This window comes from Lutzomyia longipalpis, chromosome 2, assembly GCF_024334085.1.
Source record: "Lutzomyia longipalpis isolate SR_M1_2022 chromosome 2, ASM2433408v1".
Classification (NCBI taxonomy): domain Eukaryota; kingdom Metazoa; phylum Arthropoda; class Insecta; order Diptera; family Psychodidae; genus Lutzomyia; species Lutzomyia longipalpis.
The window spans coordinates 30,564,330-30,583,111 of NC_074708.1; the positions used below are offsets into that span (position 1 = coordinate 30,564,330).

General features: G+C 33.6%; 1 protein-coding gene across 1 annotated transcript in view; it reads left to right on the top strand.

The window, feature by feature from the left end:
• LOC129790104 (uncharacterized) overlaps window positions 1-18,782 on the top strand; it is a 182,026-nt gene that overhangs the window by 97,617 nt on the left and 65,627 nt on the right. The window contains exons 3-4 of the mRNA XM_055827340.1: window positions 1,428-1,504; window positions 18,650-18,723. The gene's annotated coding sequence lies outside the window, so the exon portion shown is untranslated. The remainder of the gene's footprint in view (window positions 1-1,427; window positions 1,505-18,649; window positions 18,724-18,782) is intronic.

Below are 18,782 nucleotides of genomic sequence, written 5' to 3' on the forward strand. Positions count from 1 at the left end.
AGCAGCGGCATTGTGTACGGGGAACATCGAATGGGTATCTCATGCAAAAAGGAATAAATCAAAGTATTTATATTCCGCGGCAGACAATTGATGTGTTGCTCCCTTCAGATGGATTAACGATAGGATAATGTGACAGAGACACGATATGACCTCGTACATAAAATAACGCGATGCATATCGTCATACATATATAAACTATTTTCAGCGAAATGGGAAATAATAGGAACTCACCCACTTGATTTCCTCTCACCCTCCTCCTATTGTGCCATATTCACTCTCTTAAATTGTCTTTTGCATAAACTCCATCGTACACTTGGAGAAAATAAAATACAATAAAAGTTAAGCAATAATTTTGAAGGTATTCCTTACTTAGAAGAAACTATATTTTGATATTCTTAAAATTGATAGAATCCGTGATTTTTGGCAATTATTTCCAAAGTTTACATAAGCGCTGAAACTTAATTAAAGGTCCTCTTGAAGCTTTAAAATGGCTCACAAATGAAACATCAGCGCGAATGTTTCATGCATTGAAAGAAAACAGGGGTAATTATGGAAAATTTCTTTACTATTTCTATTTATTTTTTGATTACTTATTCTTAAGATTTAAGTCTAATTTAAAAGCTTTTAAAATAAAGGAACTGATGGATTCTGTTGGAACGATTTAACGTGTAGAGTTAAATACCAACTATTTTAAAATTAAACTAAATAATCATTGGCCTATCACCATACATGATATTTATGGAGCTTATTTCAGAATAACTATTTAACTTTATTTGGTGTAATAAAATGCAATTTATTTTTAAAAATATACTCCAATGACTTCAATTGCAGAACTTTTCAGATACACACATAAGTACAATCTCTGGTGAACTCCTATCTATGTACAAATTCCTAAATGGATTTTATTCAGCAGCAACATGCAATAAAAATCTGTTTAAAAAATAAAAGATGTCCCTTTTTCCTCGATTGTTCTGTAAAGCATATCAACGGTTTTATATGTTATTCATATGTATCATGGTAAAAGTATATTTGCATGTGTAGTTTCCTCGCGATTGCAAACAAGAGACATATGCGGATTTATGTGAAATCCTTGTGTGTTAAAGAGCAATTTATGTGAATATATTCTTATTGTCTATTGTCAATGTGACAATGCAATTTCGAGGGAGAGCGTGGTGTATTCCACAGCAAATATGGTTTCCATAAAAATGTCTTTTGCAAATATTGAGTTACAACAATTGCATTGGTCGCCCCATAGCATAATGGGATTAAGTTGCCTCTCCAAATATGCGCTCTCTCGCTGGATGAATGGTTGAAGAGTAATACAAAAAAAATGAATCTCAAATTCAATGCAATTAAAAAGCCAAAGAAGCTGCACTGTTGCAGAAATATAAATTAATTTTGCAATTTTTCTTTTTTTTTCTCTTCAGGTATCCACTCGTGAATTCATTTAGCAGTGGAACTCCTTCTCTGACTTCTGAGGTCGAAACATTTATTGTCAATTAAGGTGAGTAGTAGCTCCTTTCTCCATATAATCTCTTAAATAAACACAGACACACACAGTTTAGACGTTGCTACCAAAATGATATTGAACGGTCGTAAAAGAAGTGCGATTTTATGGTGCACCTTCATTCATATTTTCTCAGTGACGGAAATATGACTATTTTTATGGGATTTTCGTAGGCAGACTTTAGTGTTTTGCTGTAGAAAGCACCACGGGGCAGAGAACATTTTATTGATAAAAATCGAACACTCTGCTTCTTTTGCCAACACCTTCTTGATGTTTCACATGCCACATAATTCTCATTTATTCTGTCTGAACTGAATATGGATATTACTTGCGTGTTTTTAGTGCTTTTGTGAGAAATATGTATGTACATATCAACATATATCAAAGTAGTTTACAGAGAGCTCTTTCCGAAAACACTAAATAAAGCCTTCTAAAACAAGGTTATTTCGTTAGTTTCATTCTAAAAGCATTTAAGCTATTCATACATAATCTTTTTAGAGCATTTTCTAAATTGCATTTTAGTTTATATTCAAATTTTGTGTGCTTTAAATGTGAAAATGAAGCAACTAGTGAATTAATGTTCTTAAATCTTCAAATTCAAATAGTAGGTACATAAAACAACTTTGAAAGCATTGAGCAATATAGTGAAGGTAGGAAGGTAATACTTTTGTTTTGCACGTCTCTTTGTGGGGGTGGAAGAAATCTTAATGATTTGTGCGTGCTCTAAAGACAGCCGTGAGTTATTTCGTAAGTCAAGTACTGCAAGCAAGAACTCTAAAATGCAACCCTCATGAGGGGTTTGGATGCCTGCATGTTTTCAGCAAAAATCATGTAAAATATGCTTGAGTGAGTAAAATCTCAACCGATGTGAATTTCCCCACGCACAGTCAACATTTTCCTAATTAGATTTCTAAGAAGCTGAAGGATCTTCCACTTGTAAGCTTTCCCATTTCCCTCGTTGAATATTCTCTCCTATAAGCCTCATTGGCTATTGTCTCTCCTTGTTTTTTTCCCACTGCTGCCTGCTCGTATTTTTCAACATACATGAGACTTTAAAAATCTCATGGTGGAGCACCTATAAAGATTACGCGATGGGGATGGGATTTATTAAAAAAAATGAAGATTTAAGTACTTGTTGGTTTGATTATCTCCGGTGGCTTCCCACACATCACGTTTCAGTGTTACATCTTTCCCTGACTTTTCTCTTTAGCATTTTTCTGGAGCTCTTCATAAACATTCACGTTGACAAGAGTTGGGTTTTTTATCCCTAATTCATATTCCCTACGCCTCCATTATAATTAGTCAACTTGTACAGCCTCGAGCACTTCAACTTTATGCAAAAAATAAAATAAAATAGAGTAGAGAACAATATGTTGTTGCCATTCTTTGGAAAATTTTCACATGTACAAATTTTGCAAAAAAAATCTATACCTACGTAATTCCATTGTAATTTTAATTGCGAAGAAGAAGAAAAAAAATCTCTTTGCAATTTGTTATTAAAAATCATATTTTTTGAATCCTTAAAGAATCTTTAGAAATCAAAATAAAAACCCGGTTAAATAAATAGTTAAAAAAAATTAAAATGTTACAACAAAGAGAGAAAAGGGTTTAAGGAGATTTAGCACATGCTAGTTAGTTTTTATTTTGAAAAATCACATAAATCTGCAAACATAAAAGCACCCTTTGATGTGAGAAAATTCAGGATGGGCAGTGGAATTAAAAGTCGAGGGGTAGAGGGGTGTATCTCGTTTAAATGCGACTGTTTTTAAAGTTAAAACAGCATTAATCACTTAAATGAAAAGCCATGGTGCATGGAAAGAGCCGAAGAGCTTAAAGGCGGTGGTAAAAAAACAGCAGCATATAGAGGTATTCATTTAATCCCCTGTGTCCACTGTGAGCTGGTTCTCGACTTGATGTTATTAATGAGATGGCCAGGGTAAGAAGTCAAGTGATAGCTGGTATACATTAGGATACATTATATAGTACTATAAATAGGGTATAATGGTGGCTCAATTGAGGGACGATTGGAAATTAATCATTTTGTGTCAAGCTTATGGTGATTGGAGATGACAGCTTAATTTCTTTACAACCCATCTCATACATTGGAGCCGCACCGTCCAATTGCATGGTGATAGAATCAAAGAAGCGAACAAGTGTTTCTATATATAACATACGAGATATTTGCCAAGAAACTTACTCCTTGGACCCCAGGAACTAACCGCACATCCTTCATTAAACATTATACCGAAAGGAGATGATGTGTACAGTAGTTTAACAATGTGGCTTCGGATCTTAACACAATAACGAGACTTTGATAAGCTGTCCTCGTGCCTTTTACCCTCAATCATTTATGCTATGTACAAAATGTATATATAGGTTGTATCATAACCAATTCTCCTTTTGTGAAGGCTTTGGAATATGCGTAAAGCATAATAAACCTAATAAAGTTGCCTTGATTGAAATTACATTATATTGCCATGTGCCTCAGACACCGCAAATTCATCCCTCCAAACTTGATGGATTTGCACCCAGACAAAGTTATAGATTCAATTCTAATTTCCGGTCTTCTAACACTATAAGTAGGCTCTCTCTCTCTCTCTGTATTGCTTCACTGAAGATTAAGACAGCAGACATTGGTAGGGAAACTGATGAGGGTCATTCCGGAAAGGATGCCTAGAAAACTTTCTTTTGTCTTATATAGTCTAATAGTTTCAATGCACATTAATTTTGAATATATGCGTTCAATCGACGTTAATTAATCACGGGTACTAACTTTCAGAAGGGCCAAACTGTTGATGTGCTTGAAAAGGAGATATTTTGAAATTAATATTCTAAAGGTACTTACGCTTCCTTGGAAATTGAGAATTCAACTCAGATCTTGGAAGGAGATTTAATTGAAAATAAAATTTTATTGGTTTTTTTTTGTAATTCTGAAATAAAAACTTCACTTAATGCCATTTATTAAAATTTTATAGCGCAGTTTTTTTTAACATAATACTTTACATGGAGCCCAATATTGGCTTCTTGGACATTGTATTTAGGCAAAAATGTCCTTATCGTCCTTACAAAATATAGTCGACGAGGCAGCCAAAACTGTATAAAATGATTTTGGCAATGCTCCTCAATGAAAATGTCTACATTTAAGTGGAAATCAAGGAAAATTTAAAGCCTCATTTCGCAGCACCAACAAGTTAGTTCGATAGAATATTTGATACCACTTCAAGCCTTTAGTTTCGAGTAACATTTTAGACTTCATTCTTATCCTAAAGAGTCAGAATCGTTGTGTATTTAAGGATAAGAATCTATACCCCAAGAATAAGAGAAGAGGGTAAATTGATGGGGTGATTTTTGGGGAAAACAAAAATTCTAGTCGCGTTTTGGATTCGATTTTTAGTCCTCTTTCTTCGAGAATGTTGGTGAACTGTAGGTATATTATTTATATTGATTCTGGGTGACTTTATTTCTTACCCTAGCCGCCAGTGCTTTTGTTTCGCAAATAACCGGAAACTATTTGCATTGAAATGTGCGGGCGGGTGTATTCAGTTAAATTTAATAAATATGGGTTGCACGAACGAGAAAAGATGGTGATATTTGTGTACGCGCTGTGTAGAATGGCAAAGTGAAATTGCACTCTTGTCGCTTCATAAACATTTACATATTCTCCTTAAATATTATTTCAAATGTGCACGTTTTTACTTTTTCTCTTTTTAACATTATAATGTCTTCTCCTGGGTGGTACTGGCACTTTATTTTACTTTATATACATCGAAATACTCCAAAGAGAGAATCATGTCATATTTCTTATGGAATTTCCACTTGTGCAATTCTTTAAGGCGATGCTACACATTTTGTCTCATCTCATTCTGCAAAAAAAGAGATATTTCTATTAAATTATTTAATGAGTGCTCCTCAATTTATGTGTTTATCAGGTTATTGTGCAATTGTGTGTACATAAAACATTAAAATTCAAGCAATAAAGTTTAATTGTTATTATTATTGCATTTTTTATAGCTCTTACAAATACATACAAACAGTTTTCAGTGGTAGGTAGTTATGTAGATATGTATAATAATCATCGATTTTAGAACTTTCTTTGTTAATTTTTTTTTAAAAAAAGATATAAAATGATTACATACATAACTAATTTCTAGCGAAAAATTTTTTTTTCATAAATTTTCTTAATTTGACCTTTTTAATTTTCAAAGAAAAATCCATTTAACGTGTTTTTTTTCCAATTAGAAGTAAAAAAATCTTGAAGTAATCTGTATTAGTTGTTGAAATTTTATTATCATCACGAAATCTGACCCATTAAACTAAAATGAAGTAAATAGTAAGAAAGCTATTTAAAGTATTTTCTAGAAAGTTATTAAATATAATCCTTGGAAGGAAGTAAGTCAGAAATACTTCCTGAAAACTCGTATAAATGAAGAAAGTTGTAAATTATGCTAAAGAGTTTTTGATAAAACAGCAAAATTAATAAATTCAAGATTCTCGTGCGTGTCATCGAGTTTATTTGGGTATGAGACATGAAGTCCATGGGAGTCTCTCATTTCATCCAATTTCTCCGCTGAAATTGGGAAAATATGTATAATTAGGAAAAGTTTTTCTTTCCTAAAAGAAAGTTCTCTGTTTTAATCAAACAAAATATCCGGAAAAAAGTGTGACAAGAAAGTCTCTCCATGTGGGAATGAAATTCCAAATGTTTTAGCCTCAATGGTGGGGAGAACATGGAAAAGAAATAATTAATTTTTATACGAAATCTAATAACAAAACTCCTTTTGTAGGTCACCCCCGCACGGGGGTGAAGTGTGATAATTTTAGTAGTACTTCCACGTTTGCAATCAGCTCTTTTCACAACGTGAAACCGTTTGATTTCAATTATAACTTTTCCGCACAACTTACCGCATATTTCAAAGGGGAAGGCGCGCAGAAAGTAAGAAGGCTTTCTCGCTCCTAAATAAGACGCATCAGCATCGCATTGTTGAGAAGAAGAGTTGAAATTGGTATATAAAAGAGGTCTTTCACGCTTTCCTTATGTACATTATTTGCGAAATACTTTTAGCACTTCTGCACAAGAGGAGACTCTCGAGAAACAGAAGAGAAGATTCTTTAGAGTTCACTTTGTGAGCGATATCTCTATTTTTAATCAAAAAGAAATATAAAATGTAACTTTACATTCATAACTCGTGCCTTTGGCACTCAAAACAGACTCACTGATATTTTAATGTGGCAAGTGTTCGGGAACTTTTCTGTCACACCGCGACAGGTAATGGCGAAAAAGGTCCCTTTCAGAAGACACAGACATACCAGCAGAGAGAGATATTTTATGCCAAGCCAACCCTTTTTAAAATTTTCGAGTGGAATCCAAAGTTTTAAAGAGGCATGACATAAGCAATGAAATTGTCTAGAAAATGTTTTAATTTATCTTTTGGCCACCTGTTTAGGTGCTTTTTAAAAGCAATGATATCCATGACTCGGCCATAATATGTGACTTGAAATTTAAGTTACGATTACGATGCTCAAAGGCAGTTAAATAAGTTATTTGTAATTGATTGTTGAAGTTTGAATTTAAATTCTCAGACAGGTAGTTATTATATATTTTAATGTAACCCACAAATCATAGAGTAGGTAGGTACTAACTAAATATTTAAAGCGCAGTTAATGGCTTTTAAAATGGACGTTAGCAATTATTATGAACTTGAATGGTGTTGAAGAATTTGTTTTCTCTTGTAGGAAATGGTTTCAATTTATTTTAGGATTTTTTCCTTAAATTTATAACACCCTTGAATGGAATGCCTGAGATTAGCGAAATATGTTTTAGAAAATCTTGTTTAAATGTTAGTTTAAATGCAATTTAAATTTGCCAATCAACCATAATAATTAACACATGTCCCTATACCGTCCAATTTTCTTGCAAATTGAAATACATTTATCTACAAAATAGATTGTCAAAAGTAGTTAAATTACATGTTTCAAAACAAAAATTTTCAATGAAAAACACTTTCAGCATCGTGCAAAGAAAACCCGAACAATAAGTTTAAAGACTTTAGCAACAAACTATGTGTTCGTGGAATAAAGAATGTATGGCATATAGCTTTTGAGACCCATAAGAGTAGCTAAAAGAGTTAAGACGGATTATGAAACAAGTACATATAAATTGTAGTTACATTGCATTATGAGATATGCAGAATTAATAGGTCTTATCCGCTTATCTCTGTATATACTGCATAGTAAATTAAATCACCTCATTGAAATGCAGAATGCATCTGATAAGGAAATTGTCACAGAAAGACCTTCGGAAAATTTACTTTTCAAAAGTCTCTGGCTCCCTCTCTCAAATTTGCCTAAACCAGTTGCATTTTAATGGATTTTGCATGGGTATGAAATGAAAACACATAAATCCCCTTTTAGAATGTGCAGCAGTGGTGGAGCAAAAAAAAAGTTTCAGCAAAAAAAAAGTTGTGGAGGAAATTTCCAGCTGACCATTAATAGAATCCTTCGCAATGTGGCAACTTTTTTTTTTACTTTATCTTTCACCAGTATAAATCCTCCAGGATAATATTCTTTTTCTCATTAACAACTGACCTACTTTACTGTTTACTGAGCAGAGTAAATCATCTGAATTATTGCCAAGAAGGAAGATTGTATTTTTAATAAGGCTTTTTCATGCGGCATTTACCCGCATAGCGTGAGGATGCGGAAGTGCCCACGAGACACGGATGGAGCATGACTTGAGATATTACACTTATATGTGAAAAAGGATATGATTTTGCACAGTGTGAAGGATGAACAGGAGATGAGAAATTTGATTCAATTTGATGTTTAAATTTGTGTTATTTTCGGATTTCAACTATAAACGTGGTATTTGATGCGATTACATTTTGGTCAGGAATATATAAAGGGATAAGGCTCTCAAGTACAAGAAAATCTCCATGTTACCACATTTTCAACCACGCTTAACCACAAAATCAATTTTGTGGGTGGGAATCTCAAGGATATAAGGGTTCGATAAGGTATAGACTAGGATATGGACCGGATATTGGTATTTATTGAGAGGAAATTATTGTTCACAATAAATAAATAACCATACAATTTCTCCAATGCAATTTATCGTGCGGTGTTTCACCTTCAAGGAAATTTCACAATCGCTTTCCCACATTTTCCACACTTTGGCTATAACACGAAAGGAAAATTGTACTATATATAAATAGTCTTGGAAAAGAAAATAATTTAAAATATTTTTTAAAGAAATTCTCCATTTTTGGATGTTCCTTTTTGATGCTTTCAAATATTATTTTAAGGACATAATCATTTTCACTCCTTGAATTGGCCATAAAGCAATTTATATTATATACCCATCTATACGTGTGGCTATGATGGCACAATTTATACTACCATCCATTTCAATACATGAAAATGTTCCACACAAATTCCCATTGAAATGGTTTTGAAATATGAAATGTTGATCATAATGTGTATTTTATCACTCTTCCATCCTCTGCCCCCTCGTCTGGTGGGGGGTGGTCCTGTGAAATTGAAGAAAAATGGCCATTTCTATTGACTTTTCACTCTATATTTATTGTCAAAATACACATCAAGCCATTGAACTCACTTAAGGGTTGTTTTTTTTATCTCTTTGGAAATGCTCGAAGGGGAAGTGTATATTTTTGCTAGCTATATCACCAATCGGGGATAAAAGCCATTTAAAAGGCAAAAAAGGGACTTGGAGGGAAAAGTGGAAAATGCCATCATCAGTGGAAAAGCATGGAGTATCAATATTTGAAAAGTTTCTATAAGTTTATCTTTTGTCAACCTCTCGCTATTGTATGTTGTTCCCACTATAGAGTATATGTGATGTTCAAAATTGAAAATGCGATAATTCTATCGTTTGCCCATAAAGGACATTAAGAGCGCACAAATACAATTAAGACTAATTTCTGTTTTTAATTGGGAAAATATTCATGAGCTAAAACGTGATGTTTTTTTTTTGGATAAATGAAATTAAAATAGCAATTCAATGCGAAGCGAAGCTATTTTAAGTGGTGTGACGGAGATTTGTCTCGCGCACATTTTATAGTCACAATTTTGGTGCTTTTTATCCCATTTGAGGATAAAATCTCATTTATTTTTTACAAGAATCCCTCTATTTCACTGCCAGAGTTATTCCACAATTTCATGACATTGGGCTTATTTCTGAAATTACCCCCAATGATGCTTCCAAAGGTTAAATAATGCGGGTATTTTTAGCACAATCATGCCATCCCCACGCGGCCTGTGTAGTTTGTCTCTTGTGGGCGGGAATAAAATAAGCTAAAAATGGTGTTTTGGGAAAATTTTCGCAATGTCATTTCTAGTTCATTGGAAAGTGGGTATAAAATATTTAGCTGCTATCACTTTTTGCAATAAAATTAAACTTTCGCCGTAAATTGTGTGAAATATTTATTGATACAAAAAAAAGTTTTGATTTCTTCGAGTTGAATGACGACCGCATGGGTATTCGCCTTTGAGGCCCTCCTATGGCTTTATCCCCAGAGCGGCGGGGGTGGCTTTTTGTGTGTGGTACTTTTGGGGATGGTTTCTCTTCCGTTTTTTTTATACATATATTTTTTTTTGTAAACTCTTCCCCCGCCTAACGTGATGAAGGGATGAATTGATATTGATTTAAAGAGGGTGTGGAATTTTGAATATGGGACAGAGGCGTAAGATGAAAAAAGGGTTGATGTAAAGACTCGGCATCTAGGAAAGAATCCTCAGAAAAAGGACCATCTAATTTCACTGATTTCCTGAAATACTTTTACAAAACCGGAATATTTTGTCAAATATTGCTGTATTTTTTCATTTATATTCATGACGAGGTCTTTTCAGAGATATCCTAGTAATACTTAAAATTCAACATCTAAATTTTGGGCAATATTTATGGAAAAATTTTTATGCTTTTGACTTAAACATAGGGGTTGTGTTGGCTCTCCCAAATATTTATGTTATCACAAGTAAATAAAAAAATTTTTAAAAGTTATTATAATAGTAATTTACAGTACAACTTTACATAATTCACATTGTAACGATTTATTTTAATATAGAAAATTATGAACAATTTCCCAGTTTTCCCGTAAAACATTCAGGACACTGAAAGGGTCGGAGCAAAATGCAATAGCAGAGGTATTTTACTTTTTGCTTTGAGTATAATAATTGTAATAATTAATACATGTAACAACAAAAAGCCTCAACAACCCTCATGCATAACGAATTGAAAAGTTCAGCATTGTTTTCTGTTGCTAAATTTATTGTTAGGAAAGCTCCTGCAGCAGTGCTCGAAGCTCCTGAAATGCGTCATAAATTGCATGCTTTTACCCCAAACATCGTGTTGTTTTATTGTAGATGAAAAAAAAAGTTTTTGTATCAGAATGAAATTTTATGCACAACTTAACACATAACACCCATCCATAAAGCACACAATGAAGTGCGATACCCACGCAAAACCTCATTCATTTTCACATTGCTATGTATGCTACAGATTTTATTGGAGAATCGAAATCGCTGTTGGAATGCAATAAAAGGGTTATTAACACTTTTCACTAATTAAATGGGAATTTATTGCACTAGACGTGTATGAGAAAATTATGAAAGTTGACAGAAATTTCCATTCAAGGTGAGATGAAGAAAGATATGTACCTATTCTTAAATTTGATGTCATTGCGGACAAATTTTGATATTGTTTATACGGATTAGGGTGATAAAATGTTGTTTTCATGTTTAGATTGATGCTGGATTTAATGGAGAAATTTTAAACATAATAAAACACTTTCAAAATACTTAAAAGAGTCGCCTTATAGTGCTATTTGTGTATTTTTTTTTTGAATACCTAACCAATAATTTGTTTTTATCATTTTAATGTAATTATTTGTACTAAAAAGTCAAAAAATAAAAACTCAACAGAAGCTCATTTTAGAAAACTGATTGCATTTGTCTTGAGTTTTTAAGATTTTTTTAAAGAATAATTTACATTTTAGCAGTAGAATTCACCTTAATTTGGTATAAATTTACTTAACCATAAGTTTAACGGCCAAGTTTTAATTCATATCGCTCTGAAAACTTAACTTTTGATTAATTTGCATTGATTAAATCTGCTCTTGTTTCATATTAAAAAAAAAACTTCTGTGTATAAGGGTTCAGTAAAGTTATTCAATGAATATTTCATTGTATGGCGAACCAGATAAATTGCACAACTCCTATGTTTCAAGGTAAAACTTTTCCTCAAGTGTTCTTTAAAAGTTTTAGATAAAAACTTTACTATATACACATAAAGCTCTATGTTCTTGTACTGTATTAGTTGGTATTCTATAAATATATATTTTAAAAATGACGGGATAGGCAATAAAATTAGTAACAATGCTGTATAAATTACTCGCTGGTCTAGATAATGATATATTGGTTGGGTCAAGACTCTATGTGCCGAGGTATAGAGTGCAAAAGTGTTTGGACTTTCGAGAGTCAACTTGACCTCAATTTCACCTTAGCAACAAAGAGGTGTTCAAGGAATATAACGATAGCCCCTTGTTGGACTTCTGGCTCCATAGCACACACACACCCACGCCCTCCCCCAAGGGTGTATCTTATGAATATTTGGTTATAAGTTATGTGACATGTTTATTGTTCGGAAAGGATGAGAATGGAGCATAGAAAAGTTACATAAAGCTCTATGTGGACAATATTTATATCGTCTTCTGGACATTCATTTCAATCGGCCTTCCAGACTCCTTGTTAGATCCTTTCACAGACTTTTTTACGATGCGTCTCCAAACTACCGAAAGCCGTATATTTTCATACATGTTGCTAAACTTAATATGTATTTATATGTTTTGGGCTCGATTGTGAGGTGCCAAAGGAGTGGTGTTGCCAGTAAATCATACCCCCAAAGAGACGTTCTTTAAAAAAATATAGAAAAGAAAAAGAAAAAAACCCCAAACGACTCAATTGATGTCAATCGCTTCGACTGCAAGGAAAGAGCCCCCAGAAGTACCAAGAAGCCCATTCCATCGTCTACACATTAATTGACAGTATGACAGTAGAATTTACGACAATATTTAGAAATAAATTATGTTACACTGAGTATGTGTCACATTTTTATTGAGCAAAAACGATGATTGACCGATCACACTCTCCTCCATGTCTCGCAACCATCCATAATTGTCAGATCTCTTATGGGAGTTTGAGTATTGTATGTATGCTTTTAAAACTAGTTTTGTGTTTCTAAATTATCCAACATGTTGGAAAGTGTGGAGCACATTGTGTGATGTGTTAAAGTGATTGATTGCACAATTCGCAGCAAATAATATTTACCACTTAAACTGTTCAACAAAATGTCGCACATTATGCTTAATTAATGCAGCGAAAATTAAAGTGCTGACCAATCGATATATCAAGCGACTCCAAGTTAAATGCGAAAGTATATTGTATGTGTGTACAAACTCAGCACCAAGGGTTCCCATAGTAAACTGTGTGATATAGAACCATTTTGGACTATTAATGAGAGCATGAGAGCCTAAATAAATATTTCCATGCGCTATAAATGAGTGGTGCAGAAAATATACGGTTGATATTTCCTGCTGAGGATATTTTCACTCCAGTTTCCCAACTTTTCTAAAATATTTCTCAAGTATTTAATTGCTTTACGTTGCTATATACAACGTGCTATATATAAAAGTACGTGAGTACTGTATTATTTTCATTTTCACAACATTTCATGCATATTTATTAAATCAAGTTAATTTTTATTAAATTAATTATTTTTTAATTATTTTTACATGAAAGAAAAGGATTGTAAAAAAATGGAAAAAGGTTAATTTACAAAATATAAACAAAAAGATGTGTATCAATGGGGAATTAACAAAACAAAAGAAGCATGAATAGTGATTAATATGGAAAATATTGATTAAAAATATTATCATTGTGCCACTTTATGTTATGATTTTTTTGCTGTTATGAGAATTTTCCGCCCCTTCTCACCCCTTTTTCGCACGATGTATTTAACTTGATTACATGTTTTCAGCTGACTTAAACCTTCATTGAACATGCAAATATCCTATGAATTTTTTACGTATATATAGCTCGACTATGAAAAAAAAGACCATTCTGTTTCACATGCTAGCGCAGGAAGCGAAAAAATGATGAAGTTTATGTAAAATGATTTTCTACATCAGTCCAGAAAGCACTACTGATATTAACGATGGTCAGTTAAACGTGGTTGAGCTGGGGATTAAATGTTGTATGTACATGGCAGTAGAGGAGGAAATTCCCTGTGTATAAGTGGGTGGTTCAAATCCTCCAACTTGTAATTACACATTAACTTCACACACATACCTTAGTGCACTTTATTCACACAGAGAGAGAGAGAACAAATATTCAACAATTAAATTTTACCTTATGGCTTACAGTCACGTCATGTGCATTTGCATGTTGGAAAATTGTTCATTTTCCACCACATAGAAGATGGAATTTTTCAAAAATTCACCACCTGAATATTTCTGCACTCCCCTTGAGTTTGTCCTTTGGCCTTAGACCAAACGTAAAGTTGGGAAAAGGAAAAGCTAAATGTCAAAAGTTCATACTCTGACTGGAGTAGCTGTAATTCGATTCCTGTGCTCCAAAACTTTATGTTCTGTGAATTTTCAATGCTTCACGGAGCTTTTGCATATTATTTGCATTTTTTTTTACAATCAAACTAAGAAGCTCTTTATAAAACTCACACCACCACTAAAGAGTTCAATCGCCCTTCATCATTTTCCCTCTTATATTTACATATAATTATTTTTCATGAAAATGTATGGTATGGCATTAGTTTGATGAAAGGGATTTTAATTGCACAAAGAGAAAAAAAAAACATTTAAATAAAATAGAAATGAGAGAAAGTTTATCAATACAGTAATGATAAAAACGGATAATTTTAACAAACTCATAGCTCAATTTTGAGATTTCTTCTTCTCGTGTTTATTACCAAATTAAAGTTAATCTTTAAAAATTTTCTTTTATAAAATTACCATCACTAAATCACTTTTAAATGGAAGGAGTACAATAAAAAACTTTTTCATCTCTTTCAAAAATATTATACATGTGCTGTTTTTTTTATCTCCTGTCGAAATCAGTTTTCATGGGACCACACAATACATTATGCATATGAATTAGCCAAAGGACATAAATACAAATTTCCATATATTTTAAATCGTCCTCTTGCACTTTCTTGTGTAACTTATCAACCCCCGGGGGCTTTTTCCCAACGACAACAGTCGCATTGGAGGGAAGTGAAGCAGAAAGGGGTTAATTTTTAGTGAACCGAATGGCATGAAAAAAAAGTGGAGTATAGAAAATGTGCAGCTGCTGTTGTTGCTCCACTGTACTTGGTAAAAGTTCTTCAATAAATTTTTTACCAATTTTCATAAATAATCCAATGAGAAGTCTATACATGAGACACTTTTTCCTCACTTGGTTGCACAGCAAAATGCACCCTATGCTACTCTTACCGAGTATATAGGTACGCTTATATGTGAATACATATTTATACTTTATGATTTCTCTCGTGTGTCTGCTTATGGGCTTTTTGTAACCAACACTAAGCTCAAAAAGCTCAAGATATGTGGGGTGTTTTGTGCGCGAGGGGCGGGGGAAGAAGTGGAAAATACTTCACTCTCAGAAGGGTAATATATTTTGGGGTCAGACTTTTGGGTAAAGGAACGACAAATACAAATAAGTTTAATCTCCAAGTTTTTCACACGAAGTTCGCATGGAAGAAAAGTTTCAAGAGGAAAAATTCCAACTATCTATGGGTGTGCTTACATGTGAATTTTAGTAGAGGATGGAGGCAAAAGCTTCTCTTACTTTTTATAGCTCTCTCATGCGATAAGCTTCATGGGAAGAAACACTATCGATGATTTATTCAGTTAGATATTTGATATATAAATAGATCCTATTTGGGTAGGAAAAGCTCTGATAATTTTTCCAGGTCAATCAATTGGAATAGGATCGATGCTAAAAGGATTTCGCCGTTTTCTCTTAACTACTTACGGGTTGTGTTGGTGGGTCAAAAGGATTGGTAAATTGAGATGTTTCAAGGATGAAAGGGGCGCCATGAATGCTGTGGAATTCACGGCACAAGAGCATATAATTGAAACAGTTCCTCTCCTTTGAGGCTGAAATTGCTAAAGGAATAGTTTGTAGAGAGAAATTTTATGCCTGGCCAAATTAATTATTAACTTATGCTAAATGCATAGAGGAAACAAGGAACACCTGTCCTCAATACCGTGTGCTTGTGAAGCATTTGTACAAAGTAAAAGCTTATGGAAAATTTAACATGAAAATTAGTCTAGCAGCTAAGTAGCGTTAAGTGAGGTAAAACGTTCAAAGCATAAAAAATCATTATTATACTCATTGCTGATTCATCCTTGTAAAATGAAATTAGTAGCATAAGTTTTATAATTTTTTTTTACCGCATGCTGTGTTCTCATTTCTACACATTTTAATACAAGTTCCCCATATAAATTTAATATAATTGTTATAGCACTTCCTAAAACTCCTTTTTGCAAAGATATAAGAAAAGTTTCAAGAAAGTTTGCATTATATTTTGATTTAAAAGTTTGATCCTTATATTTATCAACACAAGTCTCAAAATATCCTTAATCATTAAATGTTCCTTTTTGAGATGAACAATGTCTGTTGATTCAAAGTGCAAGTACTCGAGGATTTTGGTGGAGTTTATAAACAGTGTCAGCTGGTTCAAGTGTAGCATGAGAGGCGGCAACCCAAAAGAACAGCTTCAGTGGTGTATTTTCCTTCCAAACAAACTCCAGTTTGAGGGTAGCATTTGTGGTGACAAAGACAGCAACAAGGATGACGACGCTGTCTTTTTGGGCAAACAAAGGGGGTAGTGTCTCGCTGCAATCCACACAATTGTTTGTGTCTGAAAAATGATGACGGGCCAATTGAAAAATGAGTACCACGGCTCCAATGCACGATGACATACCATTTATTATCTCCACCATGCTACATAGGAGAGAAGAAAGTCTTAGGGTAAAATGTATGTATATGTATAATGGGGGATGTGAACGTGTAGGGGTTTTGGTAGGGGTCTTGTGTCTGGTTTCTTTTTAGAAGGCGTCTCCACAAACCATTGTTGCACATCAGCACCGAGCAAAAGGGGTTGATTGAATTACAGTTGTACAATCCCTCGTTCCATTACTATGACACGTGTTGGGTAAAGCCAGGCCACAGAGACTCGCGAGTGACGAATTATGATGACTGTTATTTCCCAACAGACGAAACCACCCTCTATACGCTGTTTGTGGGTAGGGTATCGAAATGAAAGAAATTATAGCTGATGGAGAAGTCATTTAATTGATATTATTTGCGCTGAGAACGTTGAAATTGATTTCAAACAACTTTTAGTTCTCAAAATGATATTTGCAATTTCTTCATAAGAATTCCTCTAATTGCACTACCAGGAAAATGTTATAAGAAATTGAAAAACTTTCATATATCCCCAGAAAACGGATACTTCTGCATAAGTAATTTAAGACATTACAAACTTTAGGAACTTTTTAAAGTCCCTACACATACATAACGTATATACATAGCATAGATGGGATACATATTAAATGAATTTATAAGGAATTAGTTAAGCCTTTCGTGACAATAAGGTCACTGAAATTTGTGCTTAATTATTTCGCGAGAATAACTTTTTCTTCCGAAAGTTTCAATTAGCTCCGGGGGTTGACTTATAAAAACTCAGCGAAATATGTTGATTTTACAAAATCCTTTAAAGGGTTTACAGGATATCTTTAAATGTCTCGAGAATTAAATACTGATTGAATGATAAATCCAATATATCGAAATTTCATCAATTTTAACAAGGTCATGTATATAATTTGATTAGGAACAACCCAGATATTATGTTTAATTTAGATTTATTTTATTTTTCATCTAACTAGAAATTCTATGCTCTATGGTGGGTAATTCAAATTGGTCCAATCAACACAATTCACAGACAATCTCCCTCAATTTTCGATGCCTCTCCTCGCTAGACTATTAGCATTGCCCTTTGAAATATTTCCAAAATAAATTATCTCAAGCCTTTGGGTGGATGATGGAGTGGATTTGTATGGTTCTCCTTAAAGCAATCAATGAACTCCCTAGACCACATTCTAATTTCCTAAATGGACTTGATCATTCTATTCGATTGACTTCCAAGTATCCACCCCTCCCTTACTCTGGCCTCTCACACATTCCTTATAATGTGGGAAAAAAGTTGCAAAGCTGAATCAAGTGAATATCCTGCAGTAGACAAATGTGAACACTCAAACCAACCCCCTTCCCCCATACACTCGTGTAGTACAAGAGCCCCTATATAGGGTGTAGTGAGCTGGATCGTCTAGCTAACAATGCGAAGAAGAAATCAGTGAAAAAGTGGGCAACAAATTACACTTGAATGTGTGTTTACGTAGTATAATTGCTTCCAATAAATTTCCCATTCAATCTAATTTATGGAGAGAAAAGACTGAATACATTTTCGGCGACTGACTTCCAATGTCTGAATTTCCGACGTACATTGTGGAAGAAATTGAGTATATTCTAGCCATGGGAAGTGTGTGTGTTTTTCTCACTTTGTTTTCTCTGTGCTTACACACACTCTGCTTGCTATATATGTGGCGGATGGTCTGTCCAACGATGAGGGAACTACGGGGGAGAGGATGAACCAAAGAGAAAATTCCGTGTGTGTCCGGAAATGTGGGATGTGGAAGATTTTGGGGTTGAACTATATGGCATTCATTCTCTGACTATATTGCCAGAGTCACAATAATAGTGGGCTAAATTAGAAGTAAAGTCTCTGGTTATATTATTCTGGTTTTACAATTCACATAATATGATATATTGCAGCATTTTAGCGATTTTAGCCATTCTATGTATCCCAATGTTGTCATTATTTATGAGAAGAAGAATTTTGAGCAAAATTCCATTATATTAAATTTATCACAACGGGATCCCACATATATATGTAGGAAAATATTCGCCATAGAGGCACCCAATGTGAATGGAGAATTTTGTTGATGAATGAGAATTAATCAAAACTTTTTCCTTTTTGTTGTATAATTACAGTTTTGGAGGCAACCACTTTTATAAGGAAAATGCAGCAGAGTTCATTCTGGTATTTGAGCTGGCGATTGTAAAATGTGAGTTCTTGTTAATTGATTTCATGCATCAGACCTTTGGTGCAATCCGTCAATCATTT